General features: G+C 46.1%; 1 protein-coding gene and 1 long non-coding RNA gene across 2 annotated transcripts in view; one reads left to right on the top strand and one right to left on the bottom strand.

The window, feature by feature from the left end:
* Positions 1-15578, top strand: part of LOC137467945 (zinc finger protein 436-like) — a 101421-nt gene that overhangs the window by 37256 nt on the left and 48587 nt on the right. The window lies entirely within an intron of this gene.
* On the bottom strand, positions 2075-3009 carry LOC137467946 (uncharacterized). Its single transcript, XR_010995677.1, has 3 exons — positions 2712-3009; positions 2487-2537; positions 2075-2282 (listed from the first exon to the last, which is right to left on the bottom strand). It is a non-coding gene; the product is annotated as an uncharacterized lncRNA (long non-coding RNA).

Genomic DNA, 15578 nt, shown 5'->3' with positions numbered 1-15578 from the left:
CAAGCCCTTCCTTGCCTGCAAAGCAAAGCAGCCCCTGCACAGGTTCTGGAGTCCCACCTCTGCTCCTACCATGGGGGTGTCTTTGTGTCGGGCTGGCTGCCCCAGCCCCAGCCCGGGGCACGGTGGGTGCTGGGGCTGTTGGCAGGGCCAGGAGCCCACTCCCATTTCATCACCACCCCAGCCCATCCCCCCAGTCCTGCCAAAAGCAGCCTGGCAGCCGACTGAAGGATCAGCTGCATCCGCCCCAGCAATGGGGGAACCTTTGGTTCCTGGCCAGGCTGTGCAATGCCCAAATCTGGGAGCATCCCCCTGCGTGTGGACTCACCTGCAAATTCCCTGTGGAGCCTGGCTTTGGAGAAGGCGCCAGAATCAAAGTCCATCATCCTCAGCTGCCGGTGACCAGGTGGAGGAAGAGGTTGTCATCCTTGATGTCGTCCTCACTGTCCCCAGCAGCAGCAGCCCCACCTGGTACAGCTTCTCCAGGGCCGCCTCCTCCTTCCCTGAGGTGAGCCCAGGCTGTCAAGGTTCTGCCCAGGGCCCCAGCTGTCAGGGAACCAGGACAAGCAAAACCAGCTCAGATGGTGGCCACCAGTGCTGGGCAGAGCAGCTCAGCTCCAGCACAAGGGCTGCGTGTTCCCATCTGATGACCCCTGGGCAGTGACACAGGCAGGACAAAACCAGTCTGGTTGGCTTTGCCACTGATTGCCAGGACAAGTGTGGAGCTGTTACCTGCCAGGCCTCTGGATCCGACTGTGCACGTTGATCTCTCCCATCTTCTAGGGCAGAAGACCACCCTGCACCCATGGATCACGGAAAAGCTCTTCTAAGGATGGCCTGTCCAAGGGCTGCATGGACAAACACCTCTTAATGAGATCCTGGCACTCTGGGGAAACAAACCAGAAATCACCAGTCAGTTGGAGAAGTTGCCCCCCTGTTCCCATGCCCAGGCCATGCTGGGTGTGCCCAGAGCTGGGCCTAAACTTCCCCATGGATTCTGTGTTTGGAGGAGAGCAGGAGAGCAGGACATGTGCCACCTCCTCAGCAGCTGCCAGAGCAGGATGCTCATGAGCTGCTGCTGTCTCCCAGCACTGGTATTGCCCCCATGGCCAGAGATGAGGACCCACCTTGAGAGAGCCGTCGTGGGAACAAGATCCGCCCCCAGATGATCTCCTGGCCCCTCCTGAACGGGTGCTTCCCCATGACCAGGTGGTACAGCAGGAGGCCCAGGGACCAGATCGTCGCTGCCTCGCCGTGGTAGCGTTGGTGGTGGATCCACTCTGGTGGGCTGTAGGACAGGGTTCCTGTGGAACACAGACAGAGTTCATCAGGGGGACGCTGCTGCTCCCAGAGCCTGGCCCCAGCACCCCATGGCATGTGGGGGCTGCCCCAGTGGCACACAGGGTGACTGCTGCCCTCTCACCAGCACCTGGGACTTGTGTACAGACTTGGGGCTGGAAAAGAAGCCACTGGTGTTGGAAGAGGGCAGCAGAAATCCTGGGAAGGCCCAACCATGACACACAAAAGCAAAACTCATCCAGTGGTGGAGAAAGCCCGCTCTACTCCCCGCCTGCACGGCCCCCCAAAAATGTTAACCAGTCAATGCAAACAATGGGAGCAGAGCAGTCCAAGCCCTTCTCGCCTGCACACCAAACCATCCAGGGCACAGGGTCAGACCCCCCTCTCTGCTACCCCCACTGGGGTTTTTGTCAGGCTGGCTGCCCCAGCTCCAGCCTTAGCCCAGGCCACAGTGGGTGCTGAAGGCTGTCGGCAGGGCTGGAGCTGGCCCCCCTCACACCCCCACCCAAATCAGCTTGGCTCCAGCATTAATCCCATCCTGGCTGCAATAGGGGGAGCCCTGGGGCTGCACCCCGGCTGGGCCATGAGATGCCCAGGAGCATCCCCCGGCAGAGCTCACCTGCAAACTGGGTGTAGGCTGTGTCTTGGAGGAAGGCGCCACAGCCAAAGTCAATCAGTTTCAGCTGCCCGGTGGCCAGGTCGAGCAGGATGTTCTCAGGCTTGATGTCCCTGTGCAGGACCCCGCAGCTGGTGCAGTGCCGCACAGCCTCCAGCACCTGGCGGAACAGCCCCCGCGCCTCCTCCTCCGGCAGGAACCTCCGCTCCGCCAGGAAACCCGACAGCTCCTGGCACCGCTCCGGACGCTCCAGCACCAGCACGACGCTGTCAGGGAGCTCAAGCCACTCCAGGAGCTGAATGACACCAGTGCAGCCAGAGGACACCTTGTCCAGCAGCACAACCTCCAGGGGTGCGCTGGTGCCATCGGGCTGCGGGAGGAGCGCGATGCCGTCAGTGGGGCTGAGGCCGTGCCAGGGCTGGGGAACCCCTCAGCCAGCCCGGGATGCTCTGCATGCCCCGCTCAGCCCATGCCCGCTCTCCCTGCAGGGCTCCCGGCGGCTCCCACCCTGCCGGGCCCCGGCTCCTCGCCAGCCGGCACGGCCCGGCTTCTGCTGCTGGCCCCGCTCACTCACCAGCTCGCCCCAGTGCCGGACGCGGTTCCGTGGCACCCTTTTGATGGCCACCTGCAAGCAAGGGAGAGCAGTGGGTTGAGCGCGCCGCCCGCCCCGCCGGGCCCCATCCTCCTCCTCCTCCGCCCCCTCCACCTCCTCCTCCTCCTCCTTCCCCCTCCTCCTCCTGCTAATCCTCCTCCTCCTCCGCCCCCTTCTCCTGCGCCCACCGCCGGCCCCGCCGCTCACCGGGGCGCCGTCCGAGAGCCGCGTGGCTGCGAAGACGCTGCCGAAGCCGCCGCTGCCCAGCAGCGAACCCAGCCGGTACCGCTCCTGCAGGGCCTCCTCCTGCGCCTTCCCTGCGGGCGGGACGCGGCTGTCAGCGCTCGGCCCGGGGCCAGGAGCGGCCCCCGAGCGCCCCCCGAGCGCCCCGGGCCGGCCCTCCCCAGGCGTTCTGTCCCTGGAACGGGACAGCGGCGGAGCTCGGGCCGGGGAAGCCGCAGCGGGGGCGGCGGGAGCGGCCGCGCCGCGTGTGTCCTCCGCGGGGCCCGGGAGGAGCCGGGGCCGGGGCCGGGACTGGAGCCCACGTCGGGGCCGGGGCTGGGCTCGGGCCAGGCGGAGCCAGAGGGCGGCGGTGCCGCCCCAGCCCCAGGCACTGATGCCCGCCCAGCAGCGCCACCGCCAGCACGACCAGAGCCGGGCGGAGACTAGACCCCGGCGGGACGGCCGGGGACGGGGACGGGGATGAGGACGGGGCAGCCCCGCCGGGGGCCGGGGGCGGGCTGGGGACATGGCCCGGCAGGGGGAGAGGGAGACTTGGAGAGGAGGGGACAACGGGAAAGGGAGAGCGGGAGAGGGTGCGGGACAGCAGGAGAGGGAGAGGAGATGCGAGAGGGACTCAATAGAGTATGTGCTTTAGCTGCCGCTGCTGCTGCCGCTGCTGCCGCTGCTGCTGCCGCTGCTGCTGCTGTCGCTGCAACTGAAGCTCCGGGGCCGTTTGTCCCCGTGTCCGTTTTTCCGTTGCCCGCTCGCCCCCGCGCCCAGCCCCCCGCTCCCCGGGGGCAGCCCCTGAGCCTGTCCAAACACGGGAACTTTGCCCTGTTCAGCCCAGACCCAGAGTCTGGACTCCTACACAGGGGAACAGGAATCCCCTCGGTCGCTGCCATGCATTGTCCCCGCTGAGGATCAAACCCTATCGGGGCACATTCCCTGAGTGCAGAATTTGTACCTGACCCAAGCACTGCACTTACCTCTCCAGCAATGATTAAAAAATAAAAATCTGAAGTCTGTGAGACTCTCCGATAAAAACAGAATGTTACAAATGTTGAGTAGAGGCAACTGCACGTTGTAGTTGGCATCTTAATATAATAAATTTTTTTTTTATTTTTTCTATTTTGCAAATCCTGAAAGCATGTTTCCTTAACTGCCAGTACTATTTAGTTTATTGTCAGCTGTGTAGAAGTCAAATCATAACTTTCAAAATAATTCAGGCTAATGCAGTTTAGTAATGGTTAAAAAAATGTGTACTTCATACGGCAGCTGGGCTTTGATCAAATCTGTTTGCTGTATATCCAATGGCATATTTTACTAAAATTCCTTTCATCAACGTATGGCCTCATTATTTGATGCACTGTCAGTGAACTCTGTGCAGCACAGTCTGCAGGATTTCATATATAAACTACACTATAGGGAAAGACATGCCGGAAGGATTTTAATTTCCACTTTCAACAAATTGATTTAAAAAATCATTACTATATTCTTGAAGTCTACTGGAGACGGGGTTTTTTAATGCATTGTCCACCTAATTTTGGATCAACATTTTGTGCAGCTAAAATGTAAACTGATACACATATGAACGTGTACACTGCACAGCAGTGATCATCTGTTGGCCCAATAACCCAGTTATTTTATTGTTAGACTGAACACATTTGCTTTCTTCCTGGTTTTTTTAAACACTTGATTTCATTTAAATTTGGAGTATATGTGACAGAGAATCAGCAGAGTCTCTATAAAAAATCCCACTTGTGAGCTTACACGAGTCATTGACTCAATGGGGACCTGCTCCTCTTGATGGGTTTCCCTCAGGTACTCATCACCACAGCATCTGAGCACTTTAAAAGCTTTAATGTCTCCATTCTCTACCCTCTATCCTTGTTAGAGGTAGCTGGATTTCTTTTAATGCTGCCATAGGATATGACATCCCTTGGATAACATCACGCTAGCCGTCAGGACCAGTACCCACATCCCCCTAGTCACACAGCCAACCTTCTCCACAGGGACAACAGACTTGGAACTCCTGCAGGGAGATCCATGACTCACATACCACTTTTTACAGTGTTTGTGATTTAAGTGCTTGTGCAAACTGCAGAAAATTACAAGCAATCACAGTTTCATTTTCTATAAAGAACTTCACAGAGCTGTGTAAGGAAAAACACACTGCCAGTATGGGTTCAGACAGCAGGTCATCAAAGCTTTAACAGCCCTGTGTCCTCTGATCATCAATTTTACCATTTTCAAGGGTTACAACATGCTGCTATCTATTCAGAGCTTCAAAAACCTTTCTGTTTGTGACACAGCAGGAATCACTTTATATTTGGTGCAACAGTTGTTTTGCTATTTTTAAGCTGCTTTATGAGGGGTGCTATCATGACAGTTCCTGGAATCTGAAACAGCCATACTGAAAAAGAAACCAAGAATTCATGCATCACCTCCTCCATTCAACACAGAAATACTTCCACTTTAGTTTAAAATCACAATAACTTTCCTGTGTCTTGTGAGGACACAGTGTGCAAGGATGAACCAGTATTTCACTGAAAAAAAGGAAAAAATTTAGATGGTTAACCAGTTAGTTTCCATAACCAGAAGTCCAACATTAAAAAGGCAGGATGTAAAACACTTCTCATTTCCTTTTCCCCTAAGTCATTTGTCCCCTAAGATGATGAGGCAATCTCAGTCTTGAGGGACTTCTGAGGTTTCATTCCTCAGGGAATGAAAGGATTGTCAACACTGGAACAGGAGCTCAGAGAAATTGTGGATTCTCCATCTTTGCAGACATTTGAAGCTTGACTGGACATAGCTCTAAGCAATCTAATCCAAAGCTGAAGTTATCCATCCTTCGAAATACAAATAAAATCATATGACTTCCTCATGTCTCCTTCAATCCTAATTTTTCTGCTATTTCCTTTAGCAGTTAATGGACAAATTAATAACTGAACTGAATCACACACTGAAGGTCTTGCTCAACATCCAACACCCTTCCACTTAAACTTGGATGTCTGACAGCCATCAAATGACTTTTTCTACTCTCTAGTGACCTTCTCTTCCCAAGGACTCTTCTGATAAGGGCAATGTCTACCTGAGCTGCTTACGAATTAACTACTTCACTATTAAAATCTGACTGAAAACAGGATCTCTTTTCTTTTATAACACTGTCCAAAAGCTGAAGCAATTCAAGAACTGATCCATAGGCAGATAATCAACCCCTGTACCAATAACAGCAATGTGTGCATAGGACAAGTGGAGTACACACAGCATAGGTACAGGCACTGCATTAGCTGTATCACTTAATTCAGTATCTCACAGCTTCCACGTAGAGTTCACCCACATGGTCCTGGTTTGCCCATCCCGTGAAAACTAAGCCCACAGCTGAGTGTCAAAGTTATTAACATGGTATGTGAAATAAGGCTTTTGCCTGCACGGAGACAAGAGGGGGATTTATTCCAAGATTTCCCCACTGGAGTCTGAAGAAGTTGGGTGAAAAATGCCACTGGATGAATTATTGACACCCAAACCATGCCAATGACTTCTGCTCGCCCAGCACACAAGACCATCTGTGTGTTCCCTCCTGACCTCTCTTTTCTATCCAGATCAGCAGCTCTTTCCTGCCAGTCTATTATGTCCCAGTGACACCAAGAAGTGGAAGCCATTGTAGTTACCACATTAAATATTTCTCAACATTGCAGGGGAAAAAAAACTACTAGAAAGGAATTGGGCTCCATGCTGGCTTAGCTAGAAAAAGAAATGTGGTGAAGAAGATTAAGCTGTGTTTCTATAGCCACAGCTGAGCAGGTGGCAAAGACCCATCACAGGTGCTTGTTCCATCGAGGATTCCACTCCCTGGCAAAACAGCTGCTCCTCAAAGAAACCAGGGCTTGAAGATATCCAGGACTCTGCCTGTCAGATGAGCCTTGTGTAAGTTTATGAAGTCTTGGGATCACTATGATTAACTACCTTCCTTAAGCTGTTCCCCACCAGGCTTTAGTGCTTTTAAACCACTGACCCCTTGAATTAAAGAGGGACATTTCTCTTTTCACAGCTGTGACTCAACACAGGAAGGAATTCAGAGACATCTGAAAACAAAGCCAGGCAGAATTAAAAACAAAATCCTTTAATGACAGATTTAGCAAGTGATGGGCACAGCTGGAGCTTACAAATACAACTAAGCAAATGAGCATGCATTATACAACAACCTTACATAGACAGATCCTATGAAGGGCAATTTCCTCACAGGAATTGCAAAAACCTAACTGCTATGAATAAATCATCAGAAAAACTAGATATTAGCTGTTCAAAAGGAATCTGAGTCTTCAGATCCTTTACCAAACTAAATGGTAACCACCCCTAAAATGAGATATGTGACAACCAATTACGAAACTAAAGCCTTCATTTTTAGTTATTGTCTATTTAAATCACAATACAAAATCAAAATTCCTGTGCCTAGAGAAGAATAAAACACTATTAAGGTAGTTTTCAAAACTTATATAATACCTTTCATACATTCAACTTAAAATATAACAGTAACTAGTACATACATCATTGAGTCATTGTAAAGAAAATGTGTGCCTACTATTTCTGCTGGGGAAACTGATGCTAAATGTACTCACTAGATATTCTAGGAGGAATTGAAGTGAAAAAAAGAAGTGGAATTAGATACTAACAGCTAATTATCAGTGTCACTATCTTAAACATGACATGCTTCTTTCTACCCAGTCAAATGGGCTACATGACACAGCAGACTACTTTTAAGAAGCAAGCACAAGTTTGCCGATGAACTTTATAAAGTGCAACAAATATCTTGAAGATAATCACGCATGAGGAGTTGACCACCTCCACACAGTACTGCAAAGCAAAACAACAATGACTACTGAAAATTCTATTTCCCTTATCTGCCTAGCTGGGGTATGTGACTTGCATTAATGGCACGGGGAATAATGTACTTGCACTCAGACCCTGGACTGACTGATGTCAAATGAAGTTCAACCATTCATATTAATGGGGATCAGCATTTGTCCGAGGGAATGGAAGCCTCTCGGACCTCAGGGTCATGAATTGACAAGCTATCGAACATTTTCTCTGTAGTGCTGACCATCCTCCATCCCCACTGAGCTCAGCTGTCTGGACTCTTAGTCCCGCTCCAGCTGCTTTGTGCTCCTCCTGAGGCACAGAAAGAGCTCATTACAGATTCTTTCTGTGTAATGTGCAATGAGGGCTGAGGTCTCACAACTCCCTTTCTAGGAAATGCAGAATAGTCACATTTCTCCGGACCCCAAGAAAAACAGAGACATACATGCAAACTGTGAGGTTTGTTATTCTGGAGATCTGTAATTGAATAAGCCAGATGGTGACAGAAGTGCCATGAATGCCAAAAAAAAAAAAAAAAAAAAAAAAAACAACAACAAAAAACCCAAACCCAAACCACTGAAAATATCTCCTCAAAAGAACAAAGATGACTAATAACTTGTACCAAGAAAATGACTGTTGAATTGCTATTGTCTCACACCACTAATACACTGGCAGGATGCAAAAAGCAGTTTTCCTTACAGATAGATTTTCTGGAAAAATACCTTCTCGCAGAACTTATTCTTGAATGGTTTCAGGATATCTATAAACTCATGGGTTGTAGTCATGCTAATGATCAGCAAGCAGTAACTTCAGACAGCTGATAAAAGTCTGTAGCTGATATTATCCATTAAAACATGCAAAAGAAACCACTGCAGCAGAGTTTTGGTCTTCTTAATATCAAGTAGAGCAATTCTGGGAGTAAGGACAGTTATAATTTTCACCATCATCATTAATCCTAATAAAATTAAGAAGGGCAATAGTAACAATGATAACCGTAACTTTTTTCCTAAACTTTTTTGGCAACAAAAAGTCTGCCAGATGCAAATTTAAATTTTATGGATGATAAGAAAGTCAGCTGTTTCTAGTGACTTTTACAAGTTATAACCCAGCTCTGGTAGTCAGGACATGCAGAGTGAGTGAATTCAAAAAGCCCACTCAAGCCCTGGCATCTCTGTTTCTTTAGAGGCACCTCAACCACACTCTTGTTTTTCAGAGGAGTTTGTGCAGACATTAAAAACCATAATGCAATAAAAAGAAAAGAATTCAGCATGCAAGGCCAACCCCAATGAAGGATGAGACAAATGAAAAAAACAAGATTAAAGTAAGTGCATAAAAAATTTCAGTATCATGAGACACTAAACTGACCCATGAACTATAACTTGACCATGTCTCCTTTAATTGTTCCACATAAGGATCTGCTTTCTGAAAAAGAAGAATATCTTTAGCAGACATAGTGCTACAGCTGTTTTTTCCTTTATCAATAGTATATGCGTACTGTAGTGCAAGTTACGGAACTTAAGTTCTACCACAGAAAGAAGCATGTAGGATGTAGGAGACAGACAGCTAGACCAGAAAATGCCTTCTATATGTACCTGGTGAACTACCAGTAGAAGTCACCACAAAACAATGAAGATCTATTCCTGACGGTAATATAAGGTGAAATATAAAAGCTAAAAAGGCAAGACTGCAAACTTAGGCAGTCAGTAACTGAGAAAGTATTCACATTTGATATTCTTTCAGCATTAAAGTTGTCTCTCTTTTTCTTTCCTTAGCAATATGGATCACAAAAGATATTACTGATTTTCTACATTTAAGCAGTTCTGGGTTTTCTCCACCTTCAACATTAATTTCCTGTTCCAGAAAAATCCTCTCACACAACAACTTGTTACTTAAATAAGAATATAAAAATGTTTGTAATGGCAAAACTGAAGGCTCATCCAGTCTAGTGGTCTCTTTTCAACAGCAAGAAGAATAAATATAGAACATTTATATACGATATTTCCCTACCCTTAGTGCCCCCCCTCCTCTCCATCTATTTTCAGCTAAGGAGATTTCCTGAGCCTATTGTGGCCTGTCTATTTTGCAGCCCCCAAGTAGATATCACTTTCAAGTACTTGTCCAGTATCCCTCTGAGCCCCTGTAAAATTCTTGCATCTGCAACACCATCTGGCAAACAAGTTTATATGTCTGCTACCCAGTGTGTGAAGAACCACTTCCAATACCAATAGTGCAATGTGATAATGTATTAATTTCCCCTCATACACCACCACCTTCATAACATTAGCCAGAAAGTAGCTCCCATTGGGCAATAAAAAAAGGAAAATTCGGATTTAGTTTGATGCTCATCCAACTGTTTCAACATTAGCTGCATGACACATGCTACCTCATTATTTATTTTGTATAACTGTCTCACGGAGTGAGTGGGAAATTAAGTGAAAATTGGTCAAGAGAAAGTTAAGAAGGTGATAGTAGTCATCAGTTCTAATGAGTGTTTGCTGCCAAAGAGAAATATCTTGCTATGGTCACTGCACAAGACGAGATATTTCACGACTAAATCTTTGGTGAGAATCCAGGATCAGCTTTGAACAAACTAAGTTCAATTCAACAGAGTAAGCATTTGCCAAGGCTGGCAAACATGGGGCAAAATCAGAGCTGAGATCAGTGAAAGACAAACCCTTCAGTTTCACAGCCATCAGTGGCTCAGGATTGGTAGCAGAAGGGTTCCCACACATGAACTGGTGAGTACCTGCAGGCAGGTAGGATGGAAAAGGCATCCCAGCACCCAGCAGCTGGGGAGATCTGTCACATCTCTCCTTGACAAGGCCCTTTGCCTCTCTCACGCTGCAGTAAAATTCACTTTTAGTTTACTGAAATGACCAGGATTTCTCATATTCACAACTTTTACTCTAATAAAGGCAGCATGGAGGTGAAGCGTTTTACTTTTGCACCAGTTGATAATGTATCTTTAAAATCTGCTTTCAAAATTACTGAATAATTTAAGAAATGTGCTTTAAGATTTATGTTATAAACTGACTATGAGGAAGTAAGAGTTATAAGCTCTCTTAATCTTCAGGTTTCAAGGTGTGAGTGATGTAAGAAACATCATCTTGCAATACAGAACAGTAAAATTGTGAAGATTTATGCCTTCCGTTGAAACATCTGGTCTTACCCGCCCTTGGTGCCAGAATGGCAGACTGGATGAGCTGCTTGTTTATTCCAGCCAGGCATTTCCCTGACTCCTGGACTTTATGTTAAGGCATGATGAACATCTTACTCCCACTGGAGAATTTTTACTCTCATGAAGTCAATAGGTCAGAACTTTTGAAATTTACAGCTCATGAAAGGGATTCCTCCTTTGAGTTTGTTAGATTCTAGTGCATCAGTAGACAAATATAAATACTTAAAACAATTGTACTTTATGTACTCCATACTTGTGCTTCATACAGGCATAGGCATTAATTTAAAGGCCTGTCAGAATACAGCTTCATTAGCAACAGAGTGAATCATGAGGGGTAGGAAATATCCAAAAGGATTACATCTCACAGAACTACAACACTAAGCCCTATCAAAAAGTTCCTTTTGTTTTACAACCACAATAAACTTTTCAATTCAGTATTATAAACTGTAATTATCCTGGAGGATCAAACTAGTTGTATTTACTTACTTAGAATTCAGAATAATTTCATTCTTTTTACTACATCTATCAAAAGTCAAATTTTGAGTTAGCAGTGGATCACGATAATGTAATGGCATTTCTGTTACTGCCTAATGAGTTTCAGAATTGTTTCAAAAAATACACACATTCAAAAGTTCCATGACTTCATCAAAAACTCACATTGAAGCAATGATGAAAAGCATTCAATTTTCTGAAAAAAAGTCTCCACTAGGTTTTAAAACAGAAAAGTTATACTGCCTTTTTCAATTACAGCTACTTGTAAGATTTTCCAGAGGTAGCTACAGTTTGGCTTTGACCCTACTATTGCAAAGTGCCAGAAATACCAAATTATAGCAGGGAAAATGTTGTGTCTGCACACATGTATGTGTTTGTCTACAGTCTGCATGAGCAACTGAAAAACATCCAACATAGACACACAGCAAATCGCGTAATTAAAACTTACTGTTATGCAGAAGAAAATGATCATTTAAGTAGAAAATAATGGAAGGACAGCAGAGATTTCTCAGTACTAAACCATAATGCTTCATTTAATGAGTAATCCCTGGAGCATATGGATGTTTACCTCGCTCTGGGCAAGCTCAAGTGCATACACAGACAATTACAATGCTTCAGCTGATGTATGATACCTTGTTAGGCTGCTGTAATGCAGTGACATTCTTTCATGGCCTTACAGAGTGCATTTCTGTATTTGCTTCCATGCCAATACAACCTTTGTCTTTGCAAGATTAAATGGCTGCATGTTCAAAGTTAGAATGCCTGAATCTGAATACACAAAGCCCTGGAAACTTAAAAGCTGGAAACCCTGTCTGCAATCTCTCTGACTTTGGCAGGTACATTGTCTGCATCCACTCTGCCTTCAGAAAAATAAAATATTAGTAATTTTTTTAAAAAGGACAAGATTTTGCAATAGGAAAATCACAATATAATTTGGTTGCATTGCATCTTACATGAATAATTGCTGGACAGCAGACTTATTTACATGATCCATTGAATACAATTTTTAAAAAATTAATATGTAGATACAGGCTGGAGATTAAGAGTAAATGCTGGCCAATGGCTTCAGAAAGACTCCAGGTTTTGCCTTGGGAGAATGGCAAAAGGAGAAAATATATTGCTAAAGCCTCTCTTCCCACCTCTTTTATACTGCTGCCTCTTGTCAGAATGTAGGGTGCAAAGTTCTGAGACTGGTATTTGGCAAAAGCACAGCTTAAATTATTAAAAAAAAAAAGAGGGAAAAGAAAATCTAATGAAACTGCTTTGGTCAATCACACAGAGCTATTGAACACCTCCTTAATGTTGTTAGTCTTCACTTCTCCATGAATTTTGTGAAAGCTGAAGGCAGTACTTCAAACTATTAATCTTCTATGCTTTTAGACTCTATATACAAATCTTATTTTTCTAGTCCATATTACCGGACAAGGAAAGTTAAAATACAGAGATTATAAACTCTACTGCTTGGTCATATGGGGAACTCTAGAACCTCAGAAATGCCCACACTTCTGTATTTCTTTCTATGTATTTGATCCAAAATTCTGGCTATCAATGTGAAAGGAATTTTAAAGTTCTTCTATTAATAACAATCTAAAGATAGAAAAGATTCACGATTCACAAAAAAGTAACCCACGCACACTCATATACACACACAGTATAGATGGCTGTGCTTTGTTCCACAAGAAACTCTTGTGATTCACAGCACCTGAGTATGAGTTTCCAGGTTTCCATGAACTTACTTCTTAAATATTAAAAACATAATGCATTTAAGAAATTTCTTCCTTTTTTTTTTTTTTTTAATGAAGCCAAATGTAGCAATCAATGGTCATCTATGTTCTGGTTGGCATATTTCACACAAGAGACCCTTGATAATAAACCATGGCTGAAATATCAAAATTCCTTCAAATACTTACCTCTGTTAATGGTAAAAACAGCTGCACTCAAAATCTGCTGCCCTTGATATCACTTACATTCCCACAGGAATATAAATCTCCATGTTTCAAAAAAGGTATTCATCTCAGGGCTCTGGAGAAACACACAGCTTTTTTGTTTGATGCTGCCTGATAGTATTATTGGGTTAACATGATGAAATAGACTCTTTTTTTTCCATGAAGCTTATCTAGTCTCACATTATTAATCTGAAAACAGGCCAAAAGAAAAAACAGGAAGAGAGATACAACAAATTCAGAGCTCAAATATGGTCATTTGGGCCACTGCAGATCTTCAATAGAAGCAATTTAGTCCAAGACATGGGAATACAGAAAAAGAAACACAATGAAGAGAGACTACTGAAGGCTGTTTCCTATCTGTTAGAAATCAAAGAGGATCAGAGCAAAAATGAAATTGTCTTGTAGCTGAGGTAATAATGTACCTAATGATCTTGAAATGAAATGTTTAAAAAGCTATATTTCTACCTTTCATTTTAAAAGATGTGCATTTTAATCCCATGAGTAATCCAACAATGATAATTGCAAAACTGTAACATATAATTAAATTCAAACCCAAGATCTATTCCACCCTTGAATCTAAATTATTCCTTTCATCATAGTAAAGGCCTGTTGTTTTTAAAACCTAGTGTCTATATTTATTTCATTTAATTCATAAGCCCCTAGTTATTACTGTAATTTTACTCATACGCCGGTTATCTAATGTGTAATGCTATAGCTGTTTGAAGTGTATTTTCCAAAACCAGAACAGAACTAAGACCCAGAGACACATCACTACCTCTTGCAGAAATGTCACTCATGCTATGAATAAAGCATAAGCTTAGAAAAACATCATTACCCACCAAACAAATAGCATTTACTCAACCAAACCCATGTGTCTGGAGCTGCGCTCCCGAGCTAATTGGAGGCAGATTCTTGTGCCATGCCACAGGACGCAACAGCTGAGAAACCTCTCGAGCTGGTCATGGAGAGCTCAGCACGCTGTGCAAGGGGAATTGCCAAACTCTGGGACAGGAGGCAGGGCCAGAAATCCCAGAAAGCAGGGTGTGGATATTCTCAGTTCAGTCAGAGAGAAAAAGAGAAGGTTTTCTAACCAGGCGAGAGCCTGGGAGACAGTTGGGAAAGAATGTAAATAATTCTCTAATCTATCTTGTTGTTCACATTGTTTATAGATAGGTTCTGCCACCGTGCGTCATTCACTGCACACCAGTGGTGTGAGATGTTTTTACTCTAAGACCAATGAAATCAGTCCACACAATGTTCTCTATAAATGGAGCGGTGCATTTGAAATAGATCGGAGTTCATTCTCTTTGCCTTTGATTTGGAGTCATTTTCGTTCCCGTCCTGCTCTACAGTGACAAGTGAGCAGATGCAAAGATAACCTTTGGTTGGAAGGTTCATCCAGAGGCCACCTTTGGCTCAGGGCCTCACTCAGGGCTGTTGTCCAGGCCTTGGCACTTCAGGGACGTGGTTTAGTGCTGGGCTCGACACTGCTGGGTGACCGGCTGGACTGGATGAGCTCAGAGGTCTTTTCCAACAGAAAGGATTCTGTGATTCCATGATTCCATCTGCTGCATTCAGCCAGGTCCATGTTAGCAGCATTCATTTGCTCACAGTGTCTCCTCAGGCCCAGCTCTTGAGGCCTGAGGCTTCAGCTCCTTCAGCTCCTGGTGCTCAGCCGCTCGTGCTGAACGAGACACTCGGAGAGAAGAGCACAGTCCATCCAATTCCTTCTGGGACACGGAGAGGGGAGGCTGTGGAAACAGGAGCAGTGTTTGGTGTGGCCTCCTCTCTGCCCTGCACGCCTTTCAGCGCTTTGAAGCAGCCAAGAGCTTTCTCCAAGAGTGCAATGGAGCAGCTGTTCCTGCTGCCGGGTCTGGCTCTCTCCAGTCTCTGACCTTGCCTGCTTTTGTCCCTCTTGCTGTGCCCTCTGCTCCCCCAGGGCTCGGTGGCTGCTGCCCAGGACTGTGGGACTGGCACAGATCCCGTGGTGGAGACCCTCCTTTCTCTGCCCTTGGAGCTGCCTGGGCACAGCAGCCTTTTCCATCTGGAAGCTCCCCATGGACAGGGAGTCCCCAGCTCCGCTCCTTGCACAAGCTCCAGGAGCCCAGGGCTGCCATCTCAATTCCCTGCTGGCCCTGGGGGCTCCCAGGTGGGCACAAGTGGGGCAGCACAGCCAGCGGGGAGCCTGTGAGTCTCTTCCAGCCCTGTCTGCTCAGAGTTTGGGCCTTGGAGCCTCAGGTGGCCAAAGGCAGCTGCTGCTGGTCCCTGTGTGTGCCCGTGTTCAGCGGTGCTGCTCCATCAGTCTGTGCCCAGCAACGGGGAAAAGCCTCAGCCCTGCAGGGCCAGGAGCTGCCGGGCTCTGCCTGAGCAGCTCAGCCA

This window comes from Anomalospiza imberbis, unplaced genomic scaffold, assembly GCF_031753505.1.
Source record: "Anomalospiza imberbis isolate Cuckoo-Finch-1a 21T00152 unplaced genomic scaffold, ASM3175350v1 scaffold_89, whole genome shotgun sequence".
Classification (NCBI taxonomy): Eukaryota; Metazoa; Chordata; class Aves; order Passeriformes; family Viduidae; genus Anomalospiza; species Anomalospiza imberbis.
This window is presented reverse-complemented; position numbering and strand designations above follow the sequence as displayed.